The 16,394-nt window shown below is 38.6% G+C and overlaps 1 protein-coding gene and 1 pseudogene across 1 annotated transcript in view; both read right to left on the minus strand.

Moving 5' to 3' along the window:
- Nucleotides 1-11,251: 11,251 nt before the first annotated feature.
- On the minus strand, nt 11,252-12,057 carry LOC115519723 (annotated as a pseudogene).
- A 324-nt stretch (nt 12,058-12,381) lies between these two features.
- The window catches only part of TM2D1 (TM2 domain containing 1), a 52,635-nt gene continuing 48,622 nt past the window's right edge, over nt 12,382-16,394 (minus strand). The window contains exon 7 of the mRNA XM_030323892.1: nt 12,382-15,147. The gene's annotated coding sequence lies outside the window, so the exon portion shown is untranslated. The remainder of the gene's footprint in view (nt 15,148-16,394) is intronic.

Raw genomic sequence — 16,394 nt, forward strand, 5'->3', positions numbered from 1 at the left:
ATCTGAAACAAGTATGGCAAATCACTAACATATATTTAACCTCGGTGCCGACTACACAGGTGTCTGTTACATTACTTTTCTCCATTTTAGTTTAGTTTGTGATGTACCACAAGAAGGCCCACATCAATGAATTTAAGAATCATTGTTACTGTTGCCTAAAGAGATCATCAGAATAATAAATCATCAGTGACATGCTCAAGGGAAGCACAGGGTAGTACAGAAGGACAGAAGAAGGCTTCGAACTAACTCAAAAAGAAGCTGGAAAAGGCAAGGAAAAAGGAAGCTCCAGCAGGACATGTTCCTGCAGATGTTTCCAGTTTAGCCCAGAGAGATCTGATTGGACTTCTGACCTCCAGCTGTGTCTTCAAGAAACTAAGGGTTACTTTGAAGTGGGTGACCAGAGTGAGCAGCAGTAAGGATAAGTCTCAGGGTGAGGGAGATCAGGGCATAGTCCCATCATGTCAAGGGGTCAGCTCAAAAGTACTGGCAGTGAAGGGAGGTGATCGATGGTGGCTGGGACTCAGTCAGGATAAACCCATTAATCCAGGAAAAGGGATTTTGATTTCACCTTTAAAAAAAAAATTTAATGTTTATTTATTTTTGAGAGAGAGAGAGCGAGAGAGTGAATGGAGGAGGGGCGGGGGGGGGGGGGGGGCACACAGAATCCAAAGCAGGCTCCAGGCTCTGAGCTGTCAGCACAGAGCCCAATGTGGGACTCAGACTCACAAACCAGGAGATCATGACCTGAGCTGAAGTCGGACACTCAACTGACTGAGCCACCCAGGTACCCTAGATTTGGATTTCATCTTAAATGAAATAGGGACCTTCTGGAAAGTTGTAAGCAGCATAGAGATGATCAGATTTGCTTTTCAGAAAGATCATTGTGATTGGAGCAGGAATGGATGGAGAGGAAGCCAGGACTGGCCAGGCAGACCCAACAGGAGTTTGACACAAGCTCCCAGATGAGAGGGATTCAGGGGCCTGAAGAATACAGTTGCAGTGAGGAATAAGTAACTATTTAAGAGTATTTATAGGGTGGGATTTAAAAGGTTGGTGATCCATTAGATCCATTGGATATAGGGAGAGGACAGCATCAAAGATAACTGCTGATTTCTATAACCAATAATGAAGCAGCAGAAAGAGAAATCAAGAAATTGATCCCATTTACAACTGCACCAAAACCCATGTTACCTAGGAATAAACCTAACCAAAGAGTAAAGGATCCATACACTGAAATCTATAGGAAGCTTATGAAAGAAACTGAAGAAGACACAAAGAAATGGGAAAACATTCCATGCTCATGGGTCAGAAGAACAAATATTGTTAAAGTGTTTATACTACCCAAAGCAATCTACACATTCAATGCAATCCCTATGAAAACAATACCATCATTCTTCACAGAACTAGAATACACAATTGTAAAATGTGAATGGAACAACAAAAGGTGCTGAATAGACAAAGTAATATTGAAAAAGAAAACCAAAGCTGGAGGCATCACAATTCTGGACTTCAAGCTGTATTACAAAGCTGTAATCATGAAGACAGTATGCTACTGGTACAAAACCAGACACATAGATCAATGGAACAGAGTACAGAACCCAGAAATAAACCCACAAATGTATGGCCAACTAGTCTTTGACAAAGAGGAAAGAATATCCAATGGAATAAAGACAGTCTCTTCAGCAAATGGTTTTGGGAAAACTGGACAGCGACATGCAAAAGAATGAACCTGGACCACTTTCTTACATCATACACAAAAATAAACTCAAAATGGATAAAGGACCTAAATGTAAGAGAGGAAACCATCAAAATCCTAGAGAACAAAACAGCCAATGACCTCTTTGACCTTGGCCGCTGCAATGTCTTACTAGACATATCTCTGGAAGCAAGGGAAGCAAAAAGCAAAAATGAACTATTGGGACTTCATCAAGATAAAAAGCTTCTGCACAGTGAAGGAAACAATCAATAAAACTAAAAGGCAACCAATGGAATGGGAGAATATATCTGCAAATGACATCTGATGAAGGGTTAGTATCCAAAATCTATAAAGAACTTAGCAAACTCAACCCCCAAAAAACAAATAATCCAGTGAAGAAATGGGCAAAAGACATGAACAGGCACTTTTCCAAAGAAAACATCCAAATGGCTAACAGACACATGAAAAGATGCTCAACATCACTCATCATCAGGAAAATACAAATCAAAACCACAATGAGATACTTCCTCACCCCTGTCAGAATGGCTAACATTAACAACTCAGGAAACAACAGATGTTGGGGAGGATGCGGAGAAAGGGGAATCCTTTGGCACTGTTGGTGAGAATGCAAACTGGTGCAGCCACTCTGGAGAACAGTATGGAGTTTCCTTTAAAAATTAAAAATAGAGCTACCCTACAATCCAGAATTTAAACTATTAGGTATTTATCCAAAGGATACAAAAATTCTGTTTCAAAGGGGCACACGAACACCAATTTTTATTAAGCAGCACTATCAACAATAGCCAGTGTATGGAAAGAGCCCAAATGTCCATCCATGGATGAATGGATAAAGAAGACATGGTGTATATATATTTACAATGGAGTATTACTTGACAATCAAAAAGAATGAAATCTTGCCATTTGCAACAAGGTGGATGGAACTAGAGTATATTATGCTAAGCAAAATAAGTCAGAGAAAGACAAATACTATACGATTTCACTCATATGTAGAGTTTAAGAAACAAAACAGATGAACATAGGGGAAGGGAAGGAAAAATAAAAACAGAGAGGAAGGCAAATCATAAGGGATTCTTAAATACAGAGAAGAAACTGAAGGTTGCTGGAGGGGTGTTAGGTGGACGGATGGGCTAAATGGGTGATGGGCAGTAAGGAGGGCACTTGTTGGGATGAGCACTGGGAGTTATATGGAAGTGGTGAATTACTGGGCTCTGTTCCTGAAACCAATACTACATTGTTAACTAACTTGAATTTAAAGAAATAAGTTAAAAAACAAAAGATTATTGCTAATGGGTGCCTGGCTGGCTCAGAGGAACCTGCAACTCTTGATCTCGGAGTTGTGAGTTCAAGCCCCACCTTAGGCATAGAGATTACTTAAAAAAAAAAAAAAAATCTTAAAAAAAAAAGATAACTGCTGAGTTTCTGTCTTGGCAAAGGTGCTGTTGCCTCCCATGCTAACAATGCAGAAGGAATATACTTAGAAATGAAGATGAGTTTTCTACAACTGGTGATGGAACAACTGGGCATCCACATGTAAAAAAAAAAAAAAAAAGATTGATATAGGACTTACACCCTTCACAAAAGTTAACAGAAAGTGGATCACAGATCTAAATGTAAACTGCAAAACTATGAAACTCCTAGAAGATAACATGGGAGAAAATCTAGATGGCCCCAGGTTTGGTGATGACTGTTTAGATACAACACCAAAAGCACGATCCATGAAAGAAATAATTGATAAGCTGGACTTCGATCTAATTAGAAATTTCTGCTCTGTGAAAGGTACTTTCAAAAGAATGAGAAGACAAGCCACAGACTGAGAGAAAATATTTGCACAAGACACATCTGAGAAAAGACTATTATCCAAAGAACATGAAGAATTCTTAAAACTCAACAATAAGAGAACAAATAACATGACTGAAAATGGGCCAAAGACCTTAACAGACCTCACCAAAGGAGATCTACAAATAATCACGTGAAAAGTGGCTTCACGTCGTATGTCATAAGAAAAGTGCAAATTAAGACAAGATATCATGACATAGTGATTAGAATGACCACAAATTCAAAACACAGACAACACCAAGTGCTGGTGATGTGGAGCTACAGAAACTCATTCATTGCTAGTGGAGATGTAAAATAACATGGCCACTTTGGAAGACAGTTTAAAGGTTTCTCTCAAAACTAAACATACTCTTACCACACATTTCAGCGATCATGCTCCTTCGTATTTACCCAAAGGTGTTGAAAACCAGTCCACACAAAAACCTTCCCACAGATGTTTACAGCAGCTTTATTCATAATTACCAAACCTTCAAAATGACCATGATTGCTCTTCAGTGGATGAATGGGTAAATACACTGTGGTACATCCAAGCAATGGAATATTATTCAGCACTAACAGAAATGAGTTTATCAAGCCATGAAAAGACAGGGAGGAATCTTAGATGTGTATTACTGAGTGAAAGAAGTCAATCTGAAAAGGCTACATCTGTATGATTCCAGTTATATGACATCCTGGAAAAGGCAAAACTATGGAAACAGTAAAAAGATTAGTGGTTACCAGGGGCTAGGGGGGAGGGAGGGATGAATAGGCAGAGCACAGAGGATTTTTAGGTCTGTGAAAATTCTCTGTATGATATAATGGTGGATGCATGTTACTATACACTTGTGCAAACCCATAAACCCACAACCCTAATGTAAACTCTGGACTTTGGGTGATTATGATGTGTGGGTTCAGGTTTGTCTATTATAACAAAATGCCATTCTGGTGGGAGATGTTGATAATGGGGCAGGCTATGCTTGTGTGGGGGTTCATCTCTACCTCTGCTCAGTTTTTCTGTGAACCTGAAACTTCTCTAAGACCTAAAATTGTATTAAAAAAGAAGATGAGACCAATTTTGAAAATGTTGCATATAGGTCCTGAGGAAATAAAAATGTTTAATGAGTAGTTTGCTATTACTGCTTCCTTTCTGACTTATGGATGAGGAAACTGAGACTCAGAGGGGTGATATCTTGCCCAAGGCCATACACCATGTTAACTGCAGAGGGTAGAATTTGAACCTGGGGAGTTTAACACCTGAGCCCACAGGGCTATGTAGCTGTGTGTGAAATAGGGTTTTGAGGCTTGTCTTAGTTTCCTATTGCTGCTATATCATTTTATTTTCACATTTTTTAAATGTTTATTTAATTTGAGAGGGGAGGGGCAGAGAAAGGGAGCTCTCTGTTAGCACAGAGACTGACATGGGATTTGAACTCATAAACTGTGAGATCATGACCTGAGCCAAAACCAAGAGTTGGATGCTAATGACTGAACCACCCAGGCACCTCTGTGACATTTTAAAAGTGGAAAAGGTGGGGGTATCTGGCTGCTTAAGTCAGTGGAGCATACAACTCTTGATCTTGGGGTTATGAGTTCAAGTACCAGGTTGGGGTAGAGATTACTTTAAAAATGTGTTTTTAAAAAAAAGTGGAAAAGGTAAAGGGACCTAATGGAGGTAAATATTGATACCAGTACACTGTGATAAGTTATGTATATATAGTGTAATGTCCAGAGCAACCACTAAAAAAAAATTATGCAGGGTGATATGCTCAAAAGCATTGTAAGTAAATAAATATCGATTAAAAAAAAAAAAAAGTTCAGGTAATGCCCACGAGGCAAAAAAGAGAAACAGAATGAGAAACAGAGAAAGACAAAAAACAAGTAATAAATGGCAGACTTAAGCCCTAACACGTCAGTAATTAATTTAAATGCAAATGGTCTAAACATATCCATTAAAAGACAAAGACCAGCAGAATGGAAACAAAGGGATGATCCAACAACATGCTATCTATAAGTAACTCACTTTGAAAGTACCAACTGTAGTAGTTTCCTAGTGCTGCGGTAACAAATTGCGGTAGACTTAGTAGCTTAAAACAACCCACATGTAGAATTTACAGTTCTGGAAGTTACTAGTCTGAACCGGGTCTTACCAGGTGAAAATCAAGGTATCAGTACAGTTCTATTCCTCTGCAGGCTTCGGGGCGGTGCTGACTTGGGCAGCACGTATACTAAACCTGGAGGATCCAGGGGGAGAATGCCTTTCCTTCTTTTTCTAGCTTCTAGTGCCCACCTACATTCCTTGGCCCATGGTCCTGCCCTCTGTCTTCAAAGACAATAGTGCAGAATTCTTCAAATCGCTTTACTTTCTAGCCTCCCAGTCAGTCATCTATCTTCGGCTCTCTTTCCTCCCCCTTTCCTTCGTAAGAACTCTTGTAATTGTATTGAACCAACCCAAGTAATCCAGGATAGTCTTCCCATTTTAAGACCTTAACTTAATCACATGTGCCAAGTCCTTGTTGTCACATAAAGTAACATATTCTCAGATTCTGGAGATTAGGACGTGGATAGCTCCAGAAGGTTATTATTCTTCTTACCACAAGATAATCAGGTCAGGAAAGTACATAATGACATATAATAATATGACATAAATTAGGCGATTTAGTAGCCCCCAGGCCCCCCCATCCACCTCCTTCCTATTATCTCTGATAGTCTACTTGCTGGCCTTTTTTTGAGAACCACCTCTAGCAATCACCCATTCTATGGTAAGAATTTAATGTTGATAAAATTCGTATGCTATGCCAGGCACTGTTCTAAGCACTGGGACCATCAAGGACTTGAGTAAATCGGCAGAGGCTCATTTCCTCCCCATAGACAAGAATTAGGGTTGAAATCATATTTGGATGCCAACTCCTAAAGTAAATTATTCAAAGCAGGTTATTTAATCTCAGATTAATTTATATTCCTACTAACCCATTCTAGTGTTCCCATTCTAAAGAACTTGTTCCCATTGAGAACTTATTATGTTCCAGAGACTGTTCTAAGCACTGATGGTACCTCAATATCCAAGAGAAAGTCCCTGCCCTCACCAAGCTTACATTCTAGTAGAGGAAAAAAAGAGAAAATAAGTAAATGCACATCATTTCAGCTAGTATTAGTGCTGTGAAGAGAAATGAAGTGGGATAAGGTCTCAGAGAATGATCAGTGGAGGACTGACTGGGGTGGTACTTGAAAAGGACAGTCAGGGTAGGGGGGTTGAGCAGAGACTCAAACAAATGAGGAAGCAAGCCTTGCAAAGACCTGGGAAAGAGCATTCTAGGCAAAGGAAAGAGCTCGTATGAAAATCTTGAGGTGGGAACCACTTTGGCATATTTGAAGCATGACAGGAAACCATTAAGAATTAGCAGAAAGATGGGGCGCCTGGGTGGCTCAGTCGGTTGAGCGTCCCACTCTTGATTTCCACCCAGGTCATGAGCTCCACAATGGGCTCTGTGCAGACAGCACAGAGTTTGCTTGGAAGTCTCTGTTTCCCTCTATCTCTGCCCATCTCCCTCTTGTTCTCTCTCTTTCAAAAATAAATAAATAAACATTTAAAAAAAATCAGCATGAATGTAACATTCTCATTTGCTTTTATCGCTTTGGCTGCTGTGTGGAGAATATACTGTACATATACATACATGGGCAGGACCAGAAGGCATACACAGGAGGCCAATATATAGTTGAGAACTAATAAACAATAAATTCATTTGTTTTGAATTCCTTTTTAAAGACTTGCTGCATTTAGTTAGAACAATTTGTGGGATGTCTCAGGCCATTTCACTCCAACACCTTGACTCGATCACAAGTCATATAAAGAATTCATGCCAATTTCCCGAATGTTTCTAATGTTGCAATAATAAAGGGATTTCATTCATTCAAATGAGTAGTCAAATTTTGAGGTTTGTCTGAAGACCAAAGACAGTACCTTGAGCCATCATAATCACAGCCTGTTAAATGTAAAACGGGCTCACATGATTAAAAGTTCCAAACGCCACACACTTTCTAAAGTGTTCTGGTAAGACAACGTTTTTCTTTGGCACATGCAGCCAAAGAGCTCTAACATTAATCCTTTTTCAAGTTTTGATTTCCACATGCTTGGCATATATTGCTAACACTGACAGGGCAAAAGCAACATCCCATTGTATGGCATAGCAATTGCTTGCAATTAACCTTAATTTGGGCTGAAAGTAGCAACATTTCTGCCTCATAGCAACCTTTCTAAATGTATTAGATAAATATCTCTACAGAACTTCATATTAAAGAGCAAAAACAAAATCTGCAACATTGCAGCCTTTCCTTATGTAAGGAAAGTCTTCAAGGAGTGACAGGTACCAACAAGACTACTTTTTTGAGAAAGACATTTTTGGCCCTTATTACAGAGTGGCTATGTATAACCATAACAATAGTGGAGGTAAGAAAAATGTAGGCACACAATGTCCCAAGAACACATCTCACCTTCTTTCTGTAAAAGGAACTTTTGAGTCCACTGGTATTTTACTCAACATGTGACCACACTGTAGCCCAAGTATGAGGAAGCCCTTGCAAATTCCACATGGACACCCGACCCCCACCCAATGTCTAACACCATCATTCTATTCCTTTAAAATATGTCAATAAGTAGTGACTATTATTTATGTCATCTTAATCTCTCAACATCACCTAATTAATATTATTATCCCAATTTATTTATTTTTTACATATTAAAATTTTTTGTCTAATGTTTATTTTTGAGAGAGACAGAGAGAGACAGAGCAAGAGTAGGGGAGGGACAGGGAAAGAGGGAGACAGAATCCAAAGCAGGCTCCAGGCTCTGAGCTGTCAGCACAAAGCCTGACGTGGGGCTCAAACTCATGGATCGTGAGATCCTGACCTAAGCCGAAGTCAGATGCTTAACTGACTGAGCCAACCAGGTGCCCCATTATTATCCCCGAGTATATGAAGATAGATGGGCTAAGAACCATTATGTGCTCAGTCACAAAACAAGTGACAAAGACAGAAGACAAAAAGCCTTTTTCTTTTAAATGTACTATTTATTGTTTAAAGTCAGAGTCACATCAGAGATTAGGGTAAGTATATCTTGAGGAAGGAGAGAAGACAAGAACAAGACTTTCTTGGTTTCTTTCTTCTAATTTACCCATACTATTACTTATTTTGCCAAATATGTGCATGCAAAAAATGCATGTTTATTGTGGAAAAATTAGAAAATTCAGATAAGCCAAAAAAAAAAAATCACCCTAACTAAATAAAAATCACCTGCAAACATCTACAGATGTCTCTGTCATCATCTGACCTCAGCAAGACTAAAGCAGAGTGTGACAGTATGGTCCTACCTAACATCTCTTTCCCTGTCATACAAACATAATCAGACTTTTGGTCCAGAAAGTGCTGCAAATGTCAGATCAGGTGGCAACAGAAAAATCTTTGGGTTTTGGAAAATCATCGCTCTGTCAGTCTCATTTAGATATTCATAAAACATGCTGGCATCTGCATGATGTAAAGTGGAGAAGTTTAAGGAAGTAAGTTTTATTTATTTATAATTTTTTTACATTTATTTGTTTTTGAGAGGCAGAGACAGAGCATGAGTGGGGGAGGGGCGGAGTGGTAGGGAGACACAGAATCCGAAGCAGGCTCCAGGTTCTGGGCTGTCAGCACAGCCTGACACAGGGCTTGAACTCACGAACTGTGAGATCATGACCTGAGCTGAAGTCAGACACTTAACCTACTGAGCCACCCAGGCGCCCCTAAATAAGTTTTTTTTTTTAAACCAGCAAACTATTAGTTAAGCAAAAAGGCTCAGTATAGGCAAATAACTGCCATACTGATAACACTAAAAAAACATGGTAAGAAAACTCTCTCATTACACAATCATTAGCAATGTCTCATAGAATTAGATAGATATAACTATCACATTGCAGGATAGCAGATATAGACCTGGGTTTAAATCCTCGCTTCACCACTTATTTCATGGCCTTATTTTATTTTATTTTATTTTATTTTATTTTATTTATATTTATTTTATATATATATAATTTATATATATTTTATTTATATATTATATTATATATATTATATTTATTTTATATATATTTAATTTATATATATTTTATTTATTTATATTTATTTTATTTATCCCACTTATTTTATTTGTGGGACTCAATTTACTTATCTGGAAAGTGGGGATAATGATATTAACTGTTTAGAAAGATCCTACAGAAATATTGCAAGGACTAAATCATTTTAAATATAAAATGAGTGGGGCACCTGGGTGGCTCAGTCAGTTGAGCATCTGACTCTTGATTTAGGCTCAGGTCATGATCCCAGGGTTGTGGGATCGAGCCCTACATTGGGCTATGCAGTGAATATACAGCCTGCTTAAGATTTTCTCTCCCTCTGCTCCTCTTCCCCATTCACACCATCTCTCTAAAATGAAAAAAAAAAAAAAGGAAAAAAATATGTAAAATGAACTTAGTATAACATCTTGCACATGGAGAGTGATAAAAGGAACTTTCAACAAGTTAAAATCTTCTTGAAATGTTAAGACTTTAAGCCTCAATATTTTTTTTAACTTTTCTTTTTATTAGTTATTTATTTATTATAAGCCTGAATATTTTTATTTTTTTCCTAAAAATATCTATTTTCTAAGAAGGCAGATAACATTGTTTCCATCAGACAATGACTAGCTTTAAGAGCATTGATAGTTTACTAAGAATTAAGATATTAGGCTCTATTTAGTATATGTGCTACCAAAGCAAACACGAGGCTCTGTTTAAAAAGACAATAGGAGGGCACCTGGCTGGCTCAGTTAATAAAGCATCCGGCTCTTGATCTCAGGGTTGTGAGTTTGAGCCCCATGTTGGGCACAGAGATTACTTAAGCAAAAGAGGGAGAGATAATAGAAATAACTGTTACCATGCTCATCAATTTAGCTACAAACACATTAATCCAGGACCCATTTGGGTACTCAGTGCTGTTCAGAATTCTTTTTTTTTTTTTTAAGTTTATTTATTTTGAAAGAAAGAGCAAGAGAGAGCAGGGGAGGGGCAGAGAGAGAGAGAGACAGAGGATTCGAAGCAGGCTCTGCACTGACAGCAGAGAGCCAGATGTGGGGCTCAAGCTCATGAACCATGAGATCATGACCTGAGCCGAAATAGGATGCTCAACTGACTGAGCCACCCAGGTGCCCCCCAAATTCTTTTATTCATTCCTAATTAGTAACTTTTTTCACTTTCCAAATTTACCTATCTTCCTTCCCCTCTTAGTATGGGAAAATAAAGACCATTATGAATAAGCTTTCTACTTTTTTTTTCCAAAACAACATCAAAAGCTGAGTGCATTTAACAATACTCAGTTCATAACAGAGCAAATGGGTAAGTGGAATAATAATTCATGCTATAGCATATTGCTATATGAACTGGCAACAGAAAAAATGGTAAAGGAAGTCAGAGGTACTCTATCTTTTAAGAATTAGAAGGAGGGCTGGGGCACCTGGGTGGCTCAGGCTGTTATGCGTAGGACTTTGGCTCAGGTCATCATCTCACAGTTGTGGGTCTGAGCCCTGCATTGGGCTCTGGGCCGACAGCTCAGAGCCTGGAGCCTGCTTTGGATTCTGTGTTTCCCCCCTCTCTGCTCTGCCCTCATTCATGCTGTCTCTCAAAAATAGGTAAAAGTTAAAAAAAAAATTTTTTTTTAAAGAATTAGAAGGAGGGGATCCATATTTATCTGGTTAGACATGTACATGATGGGAAACCCAGGGATCTTCCAGATCCTTCCTTTAAGATACTGGTCAACTGTGGCCACAATGTAACACTTGCTGAGTTACTCTCTGTACTAAGCAGTCATCTGCATAGGTTCCTTTGTGTGTGCATGATAATCATTCAAATCTTGGATCCTTAGCAATCCTTACTTCTGCCCCAATTTCTCAGTTTCGGCCATTACACAGTCAGTTATACAAGGGATCCGCCTGGCATATAGACAACAGTCCATCATCGACTGTACTAAGTTGAGTTTGGCTTTAATGGAAAAGTTGATAAAGTTGGTATCGACCATGACAATGGAAAAGGGGGCTCAGCTACGTTTTAAGACTAAGCAGGAAGGATGTTGGGGGGCTTCTCTTTCCTTGAGTGCACTGGGATCTCTCTTTTCTTGCTTTGTTTTAATCTGTCCTCTCTTTAAGGCTCTGATCTCTGCATTTGTTTCATAGTCGCATACTTTTTTACATTCTTTTGCTTCCCCATTTCACGCCACCCTCTTGTTTCTTCTGGAATCACCCCCTACTTACTCCTCCTTAAAATGCCTCTGTCTTGAAGCTTTCTGGAGGGCGTTAGATAACTCAGTCAACTATTCAATATCCCATTCCCCAATACTCATGACCACATCCTTTCTCCAGCAGCCATCCTGTTCTCAAACAGTTGCTCTTCTACAGCCCCTTGGGGATGGGAGGGACAGAATTTTAGTACCAATGAGCGGTGGCCTGACTGCAGAGCAGGGGTAGTTTTACAAGTCCCTGCAGCATCTGATCTACAGTTAATCTGCACCAGGACAACTGAGAGTTGACTATGGTTTTGTTTGAACTTGGCTCTAGGCTGTTTGACCTCATTCTTTCAGTTAACCCAGTTAACCCTGGTAAACTAGGACTAATATGGGTATCTAGAACTTTAATGTATGAGCACTTTTTGACTAAGAATAGCAATTCTAGAGAAAAAGAATCATAAACATGTATTGCTCATTTATTGTAATAACTTCAATACCAAAGAATACATAAAGGAATTACATAAATTATGACTTGGAGACATGGAGTACTCTGCAGCCATTAAAAATGGTGTTGTAAAAGAATATTTATTGAAATAGAAAAATCTTTACAATGTGAAGAAGCAGGCTACAAAACAGTATGGGTACTATATCATTTTTGTGAAGAAAATGTACATACGTGCATGGAAAAACTACTAGGACATACATAAAAACACTAACATTGTTGTCTTTGAGCTATGGAATGAGCTTTCTTCTTTGCACTTTTTGGTGTTTCCCAGAATTTCTGCATTAGGTTTGTATTAATTTTGGAAATAGAAAAAAGCAAAATAGATGCTGAGTTAATGGGAGAAAAGGAGAAGGTGTCAGAACCCTGAGGAACATCTACAGTTAAGATGTTTGAATCAGGAAGAGGAACCAACATCTTAGACTTGTACTTTTTAAGAACTAATTTTTCTTCTTGCTAGTCCTTGCTATTAGATCTGTTGTAGTTTCCTAGTTGCTTACCAGTATTATATACTTAACTTAGCCTTAAGCATCTAGGTTAAAATAAGGAGAAAAGACATGCATTTTTTTGTAATGCAAAACAAAAACAAAACACACCCACAAACCGGTATTTCTTACAGTCCTAGAAATCCCATGAACAGATGCTAGCCATACACATAGCACAATCTTTGAAGTCTTAAAAAGATCTTTTATTCTAATATACTGTAGGTAAGAAACCCTCCTGGGTAAAGAGGTACTTCTGGAAACTGTATTAATTCTTTCAGGCTAAAGCAGTACCATTTGTAAATATTTCTATAGAAACACTGTTTATGTAGCATTGAAAGAATCCATTCCATTCCATCCTAGAGGGTTTAGGAGTAATCCAAGGAATGATTGAGTTAATTAATCTCTCACAATTTTGGCCACTGCTCTAAAAGTAGGGTTATATAAAACATCTCCTACAGAGGCCTTAACATACAATTTGTACTCAGAGACACTACTAACAAATAGCCATAATAAAATGTGCTCCATGAAAGCAAAATAAAACAAAAACTGAAATTACATGTATTAAATGTATTCACATAAAAAATAAATAATAAGACACAGAAAAACCATTTGTTACAGAAGTATATATTTTAGGCAACAGGGAATTAAGCAAAGTGGAAAAGCTGAGGTGTTCTTGTCATATAAATTTAGGAAATTATAAAGAAAATAAAGTCTACAGGCTTAAGAATGCACTGTGAAGAGACTTTATTTCTAGATTTTACCTACAACCCTTTTGGAGTATAGCTTATTTGAATAAACACTTTGAGAAGCACCTGCTTTGAAACAGACTTTCCCCCTGGCCAAGTTAATAACTGGAACAATTATGCAAGAATCAAGAGGACTTTTTCAAGCTTCGATTGCAGGGATTTCTCATACCGTACACGGCTAGAGAAACGTAGACTTCAAATCTGGACTTAGGTGATCCTGAGGTTAAACTTCAAAGCACTGTCTGCAAACAAAAGGAACTAGGAAATACTAGAAACTGGGCATCTACCAGCTAGCTTAACTGCAGCCCAAAATACTATCGCTTGTGAAAACAGATCCCAGGGGAGCGTAAACTCCTTAAGGGAGGGGATGTTTGTTCATGTTTTTGTTCACTGCTGCATCCTAGCATCTAGAACAGTACCTCCCATGTAGTAGACACTCAGTATTTCAATGAAGGAATCAAAGGGCCCATTCCTTGTGTGTATGAGGAGTCGATCCAAATTCACTTCACATATCAATACTTAATAATCACCCGCCAACTGCAGAAACTGTTGCTGAGTGACTAACATGTTAGGAAGCCAACTGTACTAGACTGTATGCTTTTGAGTAATATGAGTGATAAAAAAAATTATGGTGTTACTCTTGGGGAGCCCGGACTCAAGTAATTGTGAAGCCGTTATGCCTGTTACTAAAAAAACCTCGGCGGTATTATGAGCACATAACATTTCGTGTATTTCCATCTTCCCAAAACCCTTGTAAGCACGGTAAGAAGAGGCCGTGCCAGCGTTCAGGTGCCGCTTCCTTCCCTTCAGACCCTGGTGCACCACGTCCGGCACTTGTGCCGGCATCTGCCTGGCAGTGTTAACAGATGGAAGACATTAATCATCTGTTTGGTGTTCCCACCTTGTCTATCCAGCTTCAAATATAACTGCACTGAGCTAGACGAGTCAGCAGCTGGTCTTCCAAAAGCTAGTGCATCACTCCCAAAGCAAAAAGGAAAAAGTTCACACTTCAGAGGCCTGAATCAGTGCCAGAAGTATCCGCGTTGCCTCAAGGTTTCAGACTCCCCAGTGATCTTTCGCTCCCTGGATACGGAGGCAGAGACAGATCTGAAAGCCGCAGAAAAACAGGTGGGTTCTCATACATGACCGCAGCCCCAGGCAATATAGTAATGGGATTTGTTCACACTACGGATTAGCTGTTTTGAAGGATCAAAATTTAGAAGACAGCTACATTCAACATTTAAGGTTTTCTTGACAATAAAGAGCTAAAAAATGTGAATAGGCCATATTTTTATTTTTCAGAAGCAAAAATGACAAGTGGCAACCTGCCATTAGGAAAGACTTTAAGGAATATCGGGGTAATAAGCTATTTATCTCATAGAGACAGTAGCCAGAGAAAGACTCTATTATCATACAGCTCTCAAAGAAAGTCCAATTAAATAAATCTCAGAATAACATGCTTTTAAGTAAAACAACAAAACAAAATATCAACAATAATACAAAGTTATATAGAATCCATAAAGTGATGTGTGAAGAGAAAGGAAAATCTGGAAACCCACATACTGAGAGTGCTCTGTTAAAATCAAGGAAGCCCAAATCCTAAAACAGAAAAAAGAAATGCGTTAAAACACAGTATTTTAAGAGTCCAGTGAGGTTACCGTAGATGCACATTTTAACGTTTCATTTACTCAGGACATTTTTTTCTTTCTCTTGGAACATTGCCATATTTACTGTAGGAGACCATGTGAATGGCAGTGCAGAGATCTGCTTTTTCAATGAGCCCTTCAAGTTTTAAATATCAAATCGGAGTCTGGAATCCCAATGAAAAGTTGATCTAATAGGCCACAGAGAATGAAACTGCTTTCTAAATTGCAGTTGCTTAATTTCACCATGTTGAAAACAATCTGTATACTTTGAAAGAGACACAACAATTTACAGGATGAAAATAGGGCTATGTGAAACCACACAACCCTTCCCATAGAGCAGGAATAACGATTTCCAAAATGAAGATGCATATTGCAAAATGACAGAGTTGGTGGGGCTGAGGTGGGGTGGGCAGTGCACAGCAACCAGTGGAAGGCACAGAAGAACTGATTCGAGAGGCAGTTCTGTACTGATTAGTTGTATCTTAGTCTCGACGTCCCCAGGGCTCAACTTATTCCCTGGCAAGAAGAGACAGATGGATCTCTGAGCTTCATTTCAATATTGAACCCAAAGACTCTTTATAGGAAAAGATTTGAAAAACTTTTTGGACAGTTGAACAAATTCCTCACATCCTGACAGGGTCTGGCACTGTTCAACCCTCATGACACTAACTATAAAGCATATCTCATAATATTACTGTGAGAAGAGAGAAAAAAATCTACCTTAGTGGCAAAAATTATACTACATATCCTATTTATACACTGCAGCATAGAAAATAAATGTCTGTTCCTTTCCTGGCCTCTAGAAGCACTCTCTGAGATAGAATCAACTGAAAACCCTAGGGCTATGGCTGTGGCCAGAACACCTGGCCTGTGTTTCTCTCTCTGAAAGCTGCTAGGTGGTTCAATGTGAACTGTCACCTAAGAAGTACCCTGCACCCTACATGTTATACAGGACTTCACCACTGCAGAGGAGATAGTGCTAGAGAATCATTTTTCTGATAGTCTACCAAAACCCTGAGAACAGCCTGACATTCTTGGAAGATTATTTATTAGAATAGACTAAGGTACAGCCCTGGAAATAAAAACCTTGGAGTAGCAGAGTTCTAGAGGATCAGAGAATTGAGCCAGGAAGACTGATGATATCTCTGACTTATCCAGGTATATTACCTATTTTTTAAAAAAAATTTTAAAATGTTTATT

The sequence above is a fragment of the Lynx canadensis genome, chromosome C1 (assembly GCF_007474595.2).
Source record: "Lynx canadensis isolate LIC74 chromosome C1, mLynCan4.pri.v2, whole genome shotgun sequence".
NCBI lineage: Eukaryota > Metazoa > Chordata > Mammalia > Carnivora > Felidae > Lynx > Lynx canadensis.